The sequence below is a fragment of the Rhinolophus ferrumequinum genome, chromosome 4, assembly GCF_004115265.2.
Source record: "Rhinolophus ferrumequinum isolate MPI-CBG mRhiFer1 chromosome 4, mRhiFer1_v1.p, whole genome shotgun sequence".
Lineage (NCBI taxonomy): Eukaryota > Metazoa > Chordata > Mammalia > Chiroptera > Rhinolophidae > Rhinolophus > Rhinolophus ferrumequinum.
In genome coordinates, this window is record NC_046287.1 from 102,732,757 (window position 1) to 102,750,168 (window position 17,412).

Consider the following 17,412-nt stretch of genomic DNA (forward strand, 5'->3'; position numbering starts at 1 on the left):
TGAAAAGTAATTACTAAATAACAAAGCAAAAAAAATTATAACAAATATAATAATTTGGGGGGCAGGGTTAAAGTCCCTAAGAATTTTCGAATATTGAAGGAGCAAACAGATATAAATATGCTTTACATTAGATGATGCTTGCAATTTTTCTTCCATGACTATTTTTAGGAAAATTAAGACACATTTTTTTTGGAAAAAAATTTACTCTATAATTATATGTTATTCAAAGATTTTAAAATTTATGTTGTGATATATAAATAGATTATAATCAAACTAATACATTAATCTGGTTCATAACAAATCAGGCTATAGTTGATTCACTACTCATGACAATTTCAACTTAGTTTATAGTGAATTTAAAATTCACTTTTTCCTGAGGAAAAGACTTTGAGAATTTCATTTTATTTATAATTAATTGTTCAATGTTTCCCAAATTCATCAAAATTATATATTTGTTCGTTCTTGGCACTTCAAAATCTATAATTTGGGTGTATTTTCACCACATGCTTGAAAATTATACATTTGCAATTCATTGTAGTTTTAGTAGGTATTTAATTGTGAGCTAAAGTGGAAGCTTTAACTATAAAATACTTAGAGACCCTGATTACAGAACTTGGTAGGTGTTGGTTTGAAAAGACAATTACAGACGTACATCACTTAGACCATACAGTCTAAGGACATAAGTAATGAATACATAAATATATCACAAGAAATACAGATGGTTTCAGATCCGTGGGCAAACCTGATAAAGTCACTGCCAGACCATCCCTGGACCAGTGGGTAGCAACACAGGGGACTGTACGCGAGGAGAAGGTAAGAACATTCTGCCAGATGGTGCTAAGAAAACCTGGACTTTCAACTCCTAAATCCCAGCCCAGATGGGCATTCTCCCTCCCTTGTCCTATTCACATCCCTCAAGCTGCACTTTACCCTTCTGTCTTCAAGGTGGCTGTTGAGTTTAACCTGATTTCACGTCAATACATTGTTAAGGTAGATGCTTGTTGTTGGGCCTTTTCACACTGTGCACACATGTGGAGGTGCCACTGTCCCGATTTTCACTTCATCAGGCCAGTGCTGCTGGCCAGTCTCCACATGAGCCCCCTAGGCTGCCTAGTCAATAAATATTCACCTAATTTTATCAGCACAGTTCCCATGTTTGATATATCTGTTTTTAATGTTCCTGAGAATTAATTTGTCAGCTCTTATAATTCAATAAATCCTGTTTCTGATTCATGCTCAGGTCTGGGGGTGCAGAGCACAAGGCATTAGGAACCTACCTAGAGCTGAAAACACTGCGGTCGCTTTTTAGAATATAACACATAGATAGATGCCAGCTGGGAATGAGGACTGAATCTGTAAAACCAGCTCAGATTATTCAGATCTGCAGAGAATACTGCACCCTTACACCAAACCTGCTCTGGGCACTGCTGCATTTATTGCATTCATCGTTAATGTTGGAACTCCTCTAGTTTTATTTCATCACTAGAAGGACATCCTTCAAAAGAAGTAAAGAAATTGGTATCATATTAAGTGGTCCAAGACAACCTGGCGCAGTAATTTTTTTTGGGGGGGGACTCTGAATTTTGATGTCATACTTTATATTAGTTTTTTCAAGGCAAAAATATGTCATAAATTCAGTGTTTAGTTTGCCTACAAAGATTTCCATCTGCCCACCTACGTACTCATATTATTCCCAGCTTCCCTTACCCATCAATTCTCATATTCTCTATAGCTGGTCCAGTATTTTCACAGCAAATATACTCATGGTTTTTCCACACACTGAAATCTCATGAAAAGCAAATAAAACAGCAATAGAAAAAGGAGGTCAAGTCTATATCTTTTCAAAGCACCCTTCTCATCCTTATATCTTATAAAAAGCAGAAACATTTATTTATTCATTTTTCACATATTGAAAGGAGGAATGAGATAGATATGCTCTCTTTTTTAAGGACCTGACAATTTATAAAGTGGTTTAAAAAATTGGGTCAGTGATTTCTTTTGGACTTCAGTGAAAACTGAAGTCCCGTCCTGGGAAAAAGAATATATCCAGATAACATTTTGAATATAAATTTTTAGGGAGATGATAACCACCTATAGTCCACTTATACAACCCATGTGATAAACTGAATGTTTGTGTTCCCTCAAAACTCATATGCTAAAGCCTTAACCCCCAAAGTGAGGGTATTTGGAGATGGGGCTTTTAGGAGGTAATTAGAGTTAGATTAGATCATGAGTGGGGCTCTCGTGATGGGATTAGTGACCTTATGAGAGAAAAAAAAAGAGATATCTCCTCCCACCCCCTACATGCACATACCAAGGAAAGACCATGTGAGGACACAATGAGAAAGTGGCCTCTGCAAGCGTGGACAAAAGCCCTCACCAGGAACCAAATTGGCAGGGCCCTTGATCTTGAACTTCTAGCCTCCAGAACTGTGAGAAATAAATTTCTGTTGTTTAAGCCCCCAGTATATGGAGAGACAGTCTAGAGAATTGCGAGAGAGGAACAATGCCAGAAAATATTGTAAAGAAAATTGTTTAATTTGCGACACTGCAAGGAAATAATAAAGAAGGAGTTGTATGGAGTTAAAAAATATCCTGGACTCTTGTCTTCTTTAACAATTCAGGAAACCTAATTTCACATAAAAAATGAGCATCGGAGAAGTAGTAGGATCAAATTCCATATAAAGTCATTGTAAGAAAAATAAAAGAATAAGAAGCAAATAAACATCTGTATAGACATGAAAGCATGATGGATAGATATGCCTCCAAAAGGAAACCAAACTGTAACGTACTGTTTCAAGACAAGCTGAAAATACTAAGATAAGGATTCCAGAACAATAAAAATAAAAATCAGAGAAATTAAAAACTAGGTGACAAAACTGAGGAAGGAGTTAGAAACTTTTAAAAAGTAATTTCAGAAATAAAAACTAAGCCAGAAGATACAAAACAAATAAGCACAACAGATAATTCCTAATTGCATAATTTGAAACCAGAAGGAAATGAAGGAAGAGATTTTTTAAAAAGGGGATTTGAGAGATAATGGCAAACACTGAAGATAAGCAAAGAAGAAACAATATAAAGATAATAGGGGTGGCCGGTTTGCTCAGTGGTTAGGGCACATTGCTCATGGCACCAAGTTGTCAGTTCGGTTCCCACTTGGACCAGTGAGAAACAAAGGCTTGAGTTTGGAGCTGATGGGTCCTGGAGGGGCACACTGTTCCCCATATTCCCACAATAAAAATTAAAAAAAAAAGATAATAGGCAGGGATAAAATGAGGCAAAGTACAGGAAGTTTGGCAAGAGAACAGAGCAAATTCTAAAGACTATTGTTTGAGTAAACTTCCCAGAAATTAATTTTTAAAAAAATTTGAAATTACATATGGAAAAGCACAGTGTGTACCTGAAAATATAGACCAAGAACAACGAACATTAAGACCTATTCTAGTAAGACTACTAGACTTTAAGAAGAAAGAAAATTTTTCTTTGGGCTTTAGAAAGAACTCATGACGTATAAGGGAATAAAAATTAGATTACCATCAAACTTTTCAAGAGCTCTGATTTATGCAAGAAGAAAATGGAATAACAAATTAAAGTACTCAAAGAAGAAATTTGAGGCAAGGATTTCATATCCAGCAAGTGATTTTCAGGTAGAAAGGGCACAGAAAAATGTTACCGACATGCAAGAGATTAGGGAATATTGTTCCATGAGCCCTTCCTCAAGAATCTGTTACAGACCAAGGTTAAGATAACCAAAATGACTGGAAAGACATTGCCAAATGACTGGTTGTAAATATTAAACTTATAGTTTCTTTCATTTCTAAGACTAAAAGATACAAGACAGAGAAAGTATAGTATTTAGAGGTCATATACTCTATCAAGGTAAATATTCATACAGTACCTATTAAGCAATTTGTAGGGAGACTGGAGCGAAAAACTGGAAAAACACTCTAACTGCTTTCAGTAATCATATTGTGGTAATGTTATTATTCTGTTCTGTGTCATTGATAAATAAAACAAGTGAATAATTAGGGAATATTATAATTCTGGTACCCCCTGTGTTGGTCCCTGAGAACAAGAATTCTCAGTGTATAAAAAGAAGATACAGTTGTACTATGAAAGAAATCAAGTAAAAGCCTTGTAGTACTGTACTGCAATGGCAAATATTAGTATGATTCTTGCAAGACATTGGAAAAAAAAGAAATATATATATATATATATATATGTGTGTGTGTGTGTGGTGTGTGTGTGTGTGTGTGTGTGTGTGTGTATATATATATATATATATATATATATATATATATATATATATATGGCAATAAACATCCCTAGTATATAGGTATGTCTTAAAAACCTTGTTCCAAAAGAAGCCAGATAAGTTTGGAGCATGTTATCATAAAAATAGCAAGGAACCTTTCCAGATCACTAAATCATCTCATAAAGACTCAAGAGTCAAACTGAAGAGGTTCCTCTCTCGGGTCAAAGACGGCACAATTGGAGCTTTAATAATAGTAGCTGTAATGGATTGAAATATTGTGTAGTAAAATTTAAACCTTCCCCAAGGAGAGATCGGGTCTTTGCCCTCCACTCTTAGACGTTGATATCTAGGCCCTTGGAAGATCCTGCCTGATTGAAGTGACTTTGCTTATCTCGGGACCTTGGGCCACACCAGTTACTCTAATAATGTGGTTTATGATGGGCGCTTTGGCTCTTGCAGTGTCAATTTGACCTCTGGAGGGGCTGGAGGCTAAGGTCAGCTTTGCAGGCCATCTTTGTGAACAAGTCCCAATGAAAACTTCAGACACCAAGGCTCAGCTGAGCTGCCCTGATGGCAACATCCAGTGAGTATTGTCGCGCAATGTTGTTGGGAGAGGCTAGTGCTGTCTAGGACGCCTCTGGGAGAGGACGCACGAAGATGTATGCATGGAACTCTTCCAAACTCTGACCCATGTGCCTCTTCCTTTGGCTGACTTTAATCTCTTCCTTTCAAGGTGATACATCATAACTGTGAGTGTAACAGCTTTTGGGTGAGTTCAATTTGAGTGAGGTTATTCTTCTAGCTACAACTCAGGTTACTGTCTTACACACATTTCTTCTCTTTGTATAAAAGTACATCATAAGAGACTGAAGCAAATATCTTATTGAAGTACACATATGGCATTAATTAGGATGTACCCTAAGGTATATAACATGGAGACTAAAAAATCCCTTCTAGCAAGACATCAAACCTTAGGGTGGTCTTAGGGACCCTCAGACTTGTAATTGATGTCATGAATGAGGGTTTTGTTGGAGACTCCCTAACTCTACACCTATTAAAAATGTTTAATAAACATTATAAACATGTTTATAATGGTATTAAATAAATTGGTCACCTTTGGAGAATGTTAGGAAAACAATTACCTTGAAAACTGGTAAATAAAGGGGGAAAACAAGCATTTATTCTGCCTCAATTACATGAACTGGACCACTGGATAACCAAATAATAGATTAGGGGCGATGTATCTTTTGAAAAGTAATACAAGTGAAGCAGAAATGGCTGAAACAGAACCTCACCATTTTGCAATCCTTAATGAATAAACAGATGTAGGCACTATCAACAGTGCCTGAAACCACAAAGAGAAACAATTAGATAATATGTGCTTCCTGCTGAAAGAATCCTACCACCATGACCTTGCCAAAGGAATCAAACCTGAGTCTGATTAACTATCCGGATCCAGTGACCAATTTGAAGGATAAGAACAGGGGAACTTGTTCAACTACTCATGGAGGGCTGTGCAGTTAACATAGTCCAGACTATGAAAAACTCTCCAGGTCCAACAGCGCCTAGCTCTGCTAGCGACTGTAAAAAAAATAAAGGGATGTAAGGGGAGCCTGTACACTAACAGGGATGTATTAAATTATAAAATGGGCAAGTCTAAATTATAGTGTCTAACATTTAGGCAATAAAACTATAAAGAAAGGCAAGGTGATAATTACTGTCAAAGTCAGGCTAGTGGTTACTTACGGCAGATGTGACCAAGTGGTAATTGCAGTAGGCCCATGGAGGGGCTTCCTGGGAGGCTGGAAATGTTGTACTTCTTGATTTGCACGGCTGGGTGCAAGAGTTACAAGAGTAGTCTCCTTATATAATTTCTTAATCTACACATTTGCTTTGTGTGGTTTTCTTTACCTTTTGAAGTTGACTTTTGAATTCAAGTGCAAAGTTTACATGTACCCCTACTAAATTATAGTCACCTCACTTCTGTACATTCTTCAGGTATATTTGGATTATTGTCATATCACTCAATATAATTGCTATTCCTCTTGGCTTACTGCTATCCACAAATTCAAAGGCAAGTTATCTTCACGAAAACAACTAACTGAAAAAACAAGTTGACTACCCACATTCTATATCTTGACTAGGGTGGGGCTTGCACAGGTGTATACATTCAATAAAATTCATCAAACTATAAACTTAAAATGAGTACACGCCCCCTTCACTTGTGCTTGTTTTCCTGTCTTGCTGGCATGATGGCTGGGACTCATTGTGACTCATCCTGAACCATGCAAACAACCATCGAGAGATGAGGGAGCAACTTGCTGAGAGCAATCTGAGCCCCTGAAGGACCGTTTTGAGGACTGCAACATTCACCTTCAGCTCTTAGCTGATAGACAAACAAACTCCTTTCATTTTTTTTTTTACAATTTTTAAAAAATTTCAACTTTTATTCAAGTTTTATTGAGAAATAATTGACATGCATCATTGTACAAGTTTAAGGAGAACAGCATGATGGTTTGATTTACACATATTGTGAAATGGTTACCATAATAGGTGCAGCTAACATTCATCTCCTCATGCACATACAATAGAAAGAAAAGAATAAAATAAAACATTTTCCTTGTGATGAGAACCTTTAGGATTTACTCACTTAACTTTCCTATACATCATACAGCAGAGTTAGCTGAAGTCACCATGTTGTACATGACATCCCTCGTACCTATTTCTCTAATAACTGTAAGTTTGTATCTTTTTACCACCTTCCTCCAATCCCCTCTCCCCCCACCCTCCACCTTGGGTAACCACAAGTCTGATCTCTTTTTCTATGAGTTTGTTTGTTTATATTCCAGATACATATAAGTGAGATTATACAGGATTTATCTTTCTGACTTATTTAATTTAGCAAATTCCTTAAATGTCCATCAGTGCTGTTGCAAATGGTAGAATGTCCTCCTTTTTTATGGCTGCATAATATTCCAGTGAGGTGTGTGTGTGTGTGTGTGTGTGTGTGTGTGTGTGTGTGTGTGTGTCTGTGTGTATGTACCACAATTTCTTTATCTATTCATCCATCAATGGACACTTAGGTTGTTTCCCTGTCTTGGCTACTGTAATACTGCTGCCTTGAACACAGGGATGCAAATATCTTTTGGAGTTAGTGTGTTCATTTCCTTTGTATATATTCCCAGAAGTGGAATTACAGGATCATATAGTTCTATTTTTCAATTTTCTGAGTATCCTCCATGCTGTTTTCCATAGTGGCTGTACCAATTTACAATCCCACCAAAAAGGGCACAAGGGTTCCCTTTTCTCCACATCCATTCCAGCAATTGTTACCTCATCTTTTTGGTAATAGTCATCCTACCAGGTGTGAAGTGATATCTCATTGTGGTTTTGATTTGCATTTCCCTGATGACTAGTGATGTTGAGCACCTTTTCATGTACTTGTTGGCCTTATATATATCTTCCTTGGAGAAGTATCTATTCAGGTCTTTCGCCCATTTTTTAATTGGGTTATTTAGGTTTTGGGGTTTCTCTTGCTATTGAGTTGTATAAGTTCTTTATATATTTTGGATATTAACCCATTTTCTGATATATGGCTTGCAAATATTTTTCCCATTTTGTAGGTTGTCTTTTCACTTTGTTGATGGCTTTTTTTGCTGTGCGGAAGCGTTTTAGTTTGATATAGTCCCACCTGTTTACTTTTTATTTTGTTGCTATGTTTTCAGTGTCATATCCAAAAAAAATCATTGCCATGATTCATGTAAGGAGTTTTATTCCTATGTTTTCTTCTAAGAGTTTCATGGTTTCAGGACTTACATTCATTTTAAGTTAATTGTTGTGATTGGTGTACGATATGGGTCCAGTTTCATTCCTTTACATGTAAATGTCTAATTATCCCAGCACCATTTATTGAAAGACTATCTTTTCTCCATTGAGCATTCTTGGCTCGCTTGTCAAATATTAGTTGACCATATGTGCTTGGATTTATTTCTAGGCTATTAATTCTATTGCATTGGTCTATTTGTCTGTTTTTATGCCAATACCATACTGTTTTGATCACTATAGCTTTATATTATAGCTTGCAATCAGGAAGTATGCTGCCTCCAATTTTGTTCTCTTTCTCAGGATTTCTTTGGCTATTTGGGGTCTTTTGTGGTTCCACATAAATTTTAGGAGTGTTTTTTCTACTTCTGTTAAAAAAAAAATAAAGGCCATTAGAATCTTGATAGGAATTGCAATGAATCTATAGATGGCTTTTGATAGTTTTATTGACATATTAAAGACACTAATTCTTCCAATCCATGAACATGGGATACCTTTCCATTTATTTGTGTCTTCTTTGATTTCTTCCATCAATGTTCTGTAGTCTTCAGAGTAGAGATCTTTCACCTCCTTAGTTAAAATTACTCATATTGCTAAGTGTTTTATTGTTTTTGATGCTATTGTGAATGGGATTGATTTCTTTTTTGGAAAATTTATTGTTAGTGTATAGAAATGTTACTGATTTTTGTATGCTACTTTTGTATCTTGCAGCTTTACTGAATTCATTGATTAGATCTAACAGGTTTTTTTGTTGAGTCTTTAGCAAGTCCTACATATAAAATTATGTCATCTACAAACAGACAATTTTACTTCTTCCTTTTCAATTCTGACACTATTTATTTGTTTGTTTATTTTTGCCTAATTGCTCTAGCTAGGACTTCTAATACTATGTTAAATTAAACAGGAGTGGCGATAGTGGGCATCCACACTTGTCTTGTTCCTGATCTTAGAGGAAAAGCTTTCAACCTTTCACCATGGAGCTTAATGCCAGTTGTGGGCTTGTCATATATGGTGTTTATTATGCTGAGATACGTTCCTTCTTTGCCTAATTTGTTAAGAGTTTTTATTATGAATGGGTGTTGAATTTTGTCAAATGCTTTTTTCTCCATTTATTGAGATGATCATATGATTCTTTTCTTTCATTCTATTAATGAGATGTATCATATCGATTGATTTGCATATGTTGAACCATCATCCTTGCATCCGAGATAAATCCCACTCCATCATGGTGAACGGTCCTTTTAATGTGTTGCTGAATTTGGTTTGCTATTATTTTATTGAGAAGTTTTGCATATATATTCATCAGGGAAACTGGCCTGTAGTTTTCTTTTCTAGTAGTGTCCTTTTCTATTTATGTATCAGGATAATGCTAGCTTCATAAAAGGAGATTGGGAGTGGAGTGTTCCCTCCTCCGACCTTTTGAAAGAATGTGAGAAAGACTGGTGTTAATTCTTCTTTGTTTGGTAAAATTCATCAGTGAACCCATCTGGTCCTGGGCTTTTCTTCATTGGGAAATTTTTGGTTACTGATTCAATCGCCTTACTAGTTGGTCTATTCAGATTTTTTATTTCTTCCTGATTCAGTCTTGGTAGGTTGTGTATTTCTAAGAAATTTTCCATTTCTTCTAGTTTGTCCAGTTTTTTGACATGTAGTTCTTTATAGTAGCCTCTTAATAACCTTCGAGTTTCTGTGGTATCAGTTGTAATGTCTCCATTTTCCTTTATAATTTTATTGATTTGGGTCCTTTCTCTTTTTCCTTGGTTAGTCTAGTTAAGGTTTTGTCAATTTTGTTTATCTTTTCAAAGAACCAACCCTTAGTTTCATTAATCTTTCTATTGTTTTTCGTTCTCTATTTCTGACCTATCAGTGTAACCTGGGGGAACTCAGAGGGTTAATCTGACATGACTTATTATTCAATAATCTTTACTGGATTCTGGTGGTCATTATTTTTTATTAGGTGTTCACATCCAGACTTTCCATAACCAGGTCTAGATCCTCACTCATAATCCTCATCAAGCTCATCAATGATTTTGCAGAAACTACCTCTTTCTGTTCAGGAAAATTGGATTTAAATTTTATCTTTTCCCATCTTTCTGCACCACTCTCACTCTTTGGGATTCTTCAAAGATTAACACCTGGTAATTTCCTCCTCAGCCATTCCCAGTGACATTAAATATAATTCTTACAGGCCAAGAGACAGAAAAAGAAAAAAAGCAAAGGAAATAAATGGAACCATTTCAACTGGTCTAGAAAGTAAGCAAAAAGAGAGTTAATAAAAAAAGATAATTAAAATTCATTTTTGAGAGACGTTCATTAACTATATAATAAAAATGTTTCAAGACATTTTTTAAAAGGATGGAAATTATTTCAGTGTCACTCTCCTTTATACACATGCATCCATTGGGTTTTGTTTTCTTTTATTATCATTTGAAGGTAACTAGAATTGCAAACATCATCTTCTCTGAATAATCACTATGAAGTCTTCCAGAAGAAAAGCAAGGGCTATAATCTTAATCTAAAATGTTGGCTGTCTTCCCAGTTAAATGTCAAAACAGTAGTTTCCTTTGGGATAACTATTCTTCTTTATTCTATTGAAAAGCCTTTTAGTGATTTATTCTGAATAATTATATATCATACATTTTCTTTTCACATAATATGAAAATTTTTATTTTCTTATTCTCTATGATAACAGCTAAGTTACTTTAAGCCTGTTCTTTTCTCTCTTAAATATGTATCGGTTTTCCTGGAGGAAGGAGTAGGAAACGTACAAATATACAAAAGCAGGTAACGTATAAGCAGTTTAGATGAACAGAACCATGTACCCCCTCCACACTTTACCCACATCAAGGCATCTTGCTTTTGCCTGAAACTACACATTTTCACACCCTGGGAATTTCCAGGTGCTGTTCACACATGTAATGCTCCTTGTTTCCCTCTCATACTCAGACTACTATTCCTCACTCATGGCTCATTGTCAACTTAAAACCCACCTCCATCATGACACCTTTGTTGATCATCCAGACAGAATTGAGTGTTTACGTCTCAGCTGGGGAATAGTCCCCACTATTAATTTTTTACAGTATGTAATTGTAGTATTATTTTTTATTTAAAAAAAAACTTCGTAATTTTCACGTTTACACTATTTACAAAATTGCTCTTTTTCATCAGGTTACTTTTGTAGTGAATATCCACTGGCATCCTTCCAGAAATTTTGCCATAAGGTAAGTGGATTTTCCTAGAACAGCGAGGAACCTCATGGTTGGTTGATTAAAAACCCCAGGATCTGGCAGACAGCTCAGCAGGGAAGCATTTTGGTTCCTCCTCTCATCCTAACTTTGGTTGGCTTTTCACCTACAGAAGCAGGTCCCATAAATCTCAAAGGGGCAGTAGATCCAGTAACTCTCGGCTGGCTGTGTGATCTGGAAGAGAGAAAGCCTGTTTCAGAAGGCTGCAAAGCCCTGGCTCTGGCTGTGGGGCAGAGTTGACAGCTGACAGCCAGCCGAGTCCATCTAACAACATATTTTCCACTTCCCAAGGACTGTTTCCCACACACCATCATGTGTGGCCTGATTAGGTCAGCACTTTCGCTCAAATTATTTTTTCCTGAACATATTTAGAAAACCGTCATGTTCATGTGCTTTTGCTTTGATCAGTAAAAACTATTAAGGGGTCTATCTGGCTGGTGCTAATGATATTTGAAAACATTCACAAAGTAGCTTTTTAATTTTTATTATCTCATTTCTTCCAACACATAATAACTCCTCAGGGAGGGACAACATCTGCTTCTGTAAGAGGAGCAGATCCATCCTCCTCACTGGTTTTCTCCAGGCGTGAGACTCTAGGGAGATTAGCACTCCCCCACCCCTTCAGATTCCCTAGATTTTTGCACAGAAATTTATGAAAAAGAGAATTGTAATACTAAGGTGTTAATTAAATATCAGAACCCTGTTCAAGATACAAATTAGCTTAAAAGGAGAAACTGAAAAAGGAAAAGAAACAAGGAAGGTTCAGGAAAGATTTCAAAGACCTTTAAAACCACTAGTAAGTTATCTCTTCAGAGATAAAAAATTTTATAATAAATGTTACAATGACTCTGCTCTCAAGTGCTTAGTTTATTTACTCTTAAAATTTTAGTATTGTGCTTTCCTAGATTAAGACTAACTTTTAAATTTCAGGCATTTAGATCTAGAGTTCAATTCATAGCTTATTCAAGTGTGGAATGTAATTCTCTTATGTTCCTGCAACTGTGTCCCAAAGCTCTAAAGCATACATGCTATATGGACCAATTAATATCCATACTTCATAATGTATGTGAGCACTATAAACAGTTAGTTTCAAAACAATTTTTGATGATGGAACAATTTCAACAAACATTCATGAGGGCCTACTGGGTCCCAGGCTCTGAGGATGGGAAGAGAGTGGAAACAGGGCTCTGGTGAGGATGGATGGGGATGTAAGGGTGGAGAGGGGAAGTAAGGAAATTAACAAAGCACAGGACCTGTTTTCAAAAGGTGTTCACAGTCCCATGAGGGATGGAAAAAAAGGTGGAGGAAAAGGACAGTGCTGTTGGTATGCTGACGATTGTATTCTGACAATATAAATAGGCAGCCTCCAATTTTCAAATAGCAGAGCCATCTTTTTATAAAATCCGGAATCCAGGATTTTCCTGCACAGATTGAGGAGCTAAGGAGATCAGTAGCTGTGTTTCCCCCACCCCCTTAGGGCCTGTAACAGTCCTACTTCCCAACCAAAAAGGAGATCAACTCCAAGTGTAAAACCAGGCTTCATTTGCTGCTGCTTAGAAAGTTTTTCTAGCTGCAGAGTTCTTTGCTGTCTAAGGAAGCTTCCGAACTCAAAAGGTTGATGTCAAGAACATTATCAGGAAATGAACATTACCCAGGAAATGAAGGTCTGTCCCAGCTCCATCACTTAGGAGCCATAAGGCCTTGAGTGCACCCCCTCACCTCTCCAGTTTCCAGAGAGAGAAGGCAGGAAAGCACTTTGTGTACTAGAAAGGTAGAAACACGGGTCAGTGAATGACACGATCGTGCCCTTACGAGATGATGAACCTGCATTTAGATGAAGACCATTCACCAAAATCACATACTCTACTAGGGATGGGAAAGACCCATAGTAATTTAAATTTTCAATTCACAATTCGGTTCCCCCTCTTGAACTGAGGGTGATAGTTTAACCTGTGAGCAACCATCCTGCGTCACTTCCTGTCACACTTCTCTTTTTGGGCCACATCAGCCATTGTTAAAGTAGAACAAACACTGTACTCCAGCCTCTCTCTGACTATTGCCAAGGTTTGTCCTTAGGTTTTAGAACCCTAACCCTGACACTTGGCTTACTGCCCTGGAAGAACAGGTACCTTGCTGTATTATAATGGCTTCCCCCGCCATAGGCTGGCAAGTCCTTGAAGGCACACATCATGCATTAGTAATCTTTGTATCCCTCAGAGTACCTGGTAAAGATGGACATGGTTTATTGAGTGAATGAGTGGGTGCATGCACATAAATCTCCTGCCCACAAAGAACAGAACTGGGACATACTCCAGCTACTCGCTGCTTATGTGGCTTTCCACAGGCACTATCATTCTCAGTGTATTCCCAGAAGAGTTTTCCTTAGCTAGAGTTCATATACCATAAGGTTCACTCAGTGAGAGCACACAATTCAGTGGCTTTTAGCATATTCAGAGCTGTGCATCTATCATCACTATCAAATTACAGAACATGCTAGTCACCCCAAAAGGAAACCCCTACCCATTTCTAGTCACTCCTCACCCCACCCCAGAGCATTCACTAACCTACTTCCTGTCTCTATGGATTTTTAATTAATCTCATTACACGTATACAGAGCGTCACATATTAGAATCATCTCTCCCATGACTGAAAGAAATAAAATCTGAGGCAGTTTTGATTTAGTACAGAAGCGTGGAATCAACCTTCTTGCTCTGCGACCTTGGACACGTTGTTGAGCTGGATTTACTTTCTTTGCAACATGAAGAAGTTTAGGCGGTGTGTGCGAGCACCTTCAGGTTAGAAAAACAACCAGCAAACACAACAAAAAAACCCCTGTGGCTGGAATTCCAACACCCCACCCTCGGCAGCCTTCCCTGGGCTCCCTTCATAAATGTGTTTACATAATTAGGATTCCACACCAGAACTGCGGCAGCCACTGTCCTCCCCTAGAGAAGGTGTTTTCTCGGTGTCTTTTCTTTCCGGCCGTCCATTCATCGCTGGGCTGGCCCAGGAGAGGGACACCGCACGGCCCAGGAGCGAAGGCTCCGCGCGCCGCGCCGTCCGGAAGCCTCGCCCAACGCGGGACCCTCCCTGGCGGCTCCGGGAGAACGCGGGCGCGGCGCGCGCACCGGCGCGGCAGGGCGCGGCGCGGGGGCGGAGCCAGCGACTCCGGCAGCCAATTATGGCGCGCAAGGGGCGGGGCTCTGCTTGACAGTGGCGGTCGCCCGGCAGCGGAGCCCAGGCGCAGCGAGCTGAGCGCAGCGCTGGGGGCGCGAGCGGCGCAGGCGGCGGCGGCGGCGCCCGGTCCCCACCGGCTCCCGCTCTCGGCTCGGCCAAGTGGCCTCCCGCGGCGGCAGCGGCGGCGGCGTCCCAGCGATGCTGTTGGTCTCCTGGAGCTCCGGTGTCCTGGCCTCTTCCTAAGGTACCGACCCCGCTCGCCCCCTGGCCCGGGGTACCGCAGAGCCCGGGACGTGGCTCTGAGGCGCTCGGCTCCCGGGCCGGGGGTGGGCCGGTTGCGGGGCGGGGGGCGGGGCGGGGCTGCGGGGTCGGGGCGGCTGTCCCGGTGAGGAGGACGGTGGGGGCTGAGGGAAGGGGGGGCTGTCTCCCGGCAGCAGCTGGCGGCATCCCCATCCTCCATCCTTCTCCTGCCTCCATGTGGTTTGAAAGACGTTTTGTTCCAGGAGAAAGTTTGATGCTGAGACTCTAGGAGCCAGACTCGGTGGTCCCCGAGGCTCTTACCTTTAAAGAGAGGCAGCTCACCCTGCCCGCCAGGGACGCATGTCCTGAATGTGGGCATGCCGGAACCCATGCTACTTTCTGACCCAAGCGGCATTCCCGACACAGGCCCTTCCTTGAGGAAATTCCTCTGTGGGAACTTCTTGGGGACCATTGTGGCTTTTGCTTGAAAGCAGTGCGGCAGGTAGTCAGTGTCCCCATGTTTTCTCCCCCAAGATCTGTGCTCTTAGAGTTTCAAAAATTTAAGTCTGTCTACCTTACCTTCCAATTAAAGCCCCAGTCACCACTGTGTCCAAGGTGCCAGTGCTTGTGGCACGTCTTGAATATTTTCTTACCGCCACACACTTGTAATGGGCTCCCCCTGAGTGCTGGGTGCTGTGGAGCACACAAAAGGGAGAGGTCATGGCCCAGCCCTTAGGGTGAGAGGTGGAAACAAAGAATACAGAGCATGTACACCCACTTGAAGATAGGAGAAAGTTTCTTCAAAACAAGATGGGTTACTAGGTGGGGATTATTTGCTTTACAAAACTTCTAATGCAGCGAAATAATTAGCATTGGGAATTGAGCTTTACACGAGAGCGTAGGACCACATCTATCATAAAGTAGCTTAGAGTAGAGGTCGTAACGTGGATGTCACATGGACTTGAAATTAGCCAACCTCAGTGTTGAATTCTGTCTAATTCTAATCAATCGGAAACCTTTCTGATCACACATGTGGGTACTCAGTTATTTCTTTCTTTCCATGACATATTCATACCACGAGACAACTTCATAATACCAACTTTGGTGCCCTCCAGACACCCTTGGCCAAGGACATCAGCACCTTGTCCTGTTACCAGGTAACAGGTAGCAGCACATCTGTAAGAATGTTTACATCACAAAGAGAAGGAAGCTTTCCTAGTCCGTGGTGACAGAACAGTGTCCATAAATTGAGCACCGACCTGTGTGCTGGATATAGCACTAGGTATTTTACATATGTTATTACTTTAATTCTCACAATCACTCTGATGAGGTGTTATTACTTCCCTTATTTTAAAGAGCTTATGTAATTTTCCCAAGCTTATATTTCAAGTAAATGACGGGGTGGGATTTGAACCTGGATGTGTTTGAGCCCCTGCCCATGCTCCTTACCACTACTGTGTGCTGTCGCCCGGCCCCTCTGAAGAGTCACCTGTGTTATAATAGGCTAGGAAATGCAAGTATGGCAGCATAGACCAGACCTCTTTATAGAATATCTTCTACTCTGGGAACCCACAGTGTATGCCTGTGCCTAGCAGGTGTTCCCTTCACCAAAGGGTGAAATCAGGGACTCCCAGACACCCCCAACCCCCAGCATGTACATCAGAGGGATATCTCCAGACATATAAACTCCTTGCCCTTTCAGATAAGTTGCTTCTAGAACACAGGTAATCAAGACTTTCCCTCACTGGCACTTACAGAGCAGTGTCCACCTTCGCAGTCATCAAGTCTGTTTTAGGTCTGCATCTATGTATATACACCCCACCAGTTGGCAGCAACACACCCCTTTCATTGTTTACTCTGACACACTTGTCCTCCTGTACAGCTCTCAGAGAATTTCTGACACAGCACAGCCTACATAAAAGGAAAGACTGAATCGAATCACTGGGGAAGGTAATACTAGTCCAGGGACCCACTGGATTGTCCTCTGCTGACCAGAAAGGAAATGAACTCAGGGCCCTGGGAGCAGGAAGCAGCCTTCTCCAAAGTGTGACATGCTATGTATATGCTGTAGCCTGTTGTCAACACTCTTGAAGATATGTGCTCACCATATAGAAACTCTTAACCTGTTGTGTTGGCAATGGCACACACCTACTTCGGATTTGATTACTCACTTTTATACTTAGATAGTTGTCACTTGGCTGAACAGTACAAAAATTGATGTCACAGTTGTGACAGAGTATGTTTTGAAGTTGTGCCTAAAAAAATTGTGTCTGCTCCTAAAATCTATAGCCATTGTTTTATCATTTCCCTTCCCGTGTGTGTGGGGGGGTGTGTATCTTCTCTCCCTTGGTATAGTTTCAACTCTCTCTGGTTCCAAAATGATTGGCAGTACTAAGCCCAGAAAGGAATAAATGCACTTTTGAGCTGCGACCATTTACTGCCTGGAAACATATCCCTGTGGTTGGCATTTTATTAAATACTTATGTTACTCTAGTGCTAAGTATCTCAAAAACCCATCCACATGCTTTGGGATTTCAAATGGACTCTCCTGTCTAATTATTTCATTCAATCCCCTGTAGCAGTGATAAAGTTTGAGTTTAGAAGACCGCCCCAGGATCTCCCCTCTGACATCTCTAAACTGCCAAAAACTGGAGCAGCACTAATTAAAGTTGG

General features: G+C 39.7%; 1 protein-coding gene across 1 annotated transcript in view; it reads left to right on the forward strand.

The window, feature by feature from the left end:
- The first annotated feature begins 14,603 nt into the window (after positions 1–14,603).
- Positions 14,604–17,412, forward strand: part of FRY (FRY microtubule binding protein) — a 430,430-nt gene continuing 427,621 nt past the window's right edge. The window contains exon 1 of the mRNA XM_033103879.1: positions 14,604–14,743. The gene's annotated coding sequence lies outside the window, so the exon portion shown is untranslated. The remainder of the gene's footprint in view (positions 14,744–17,412) is intronic.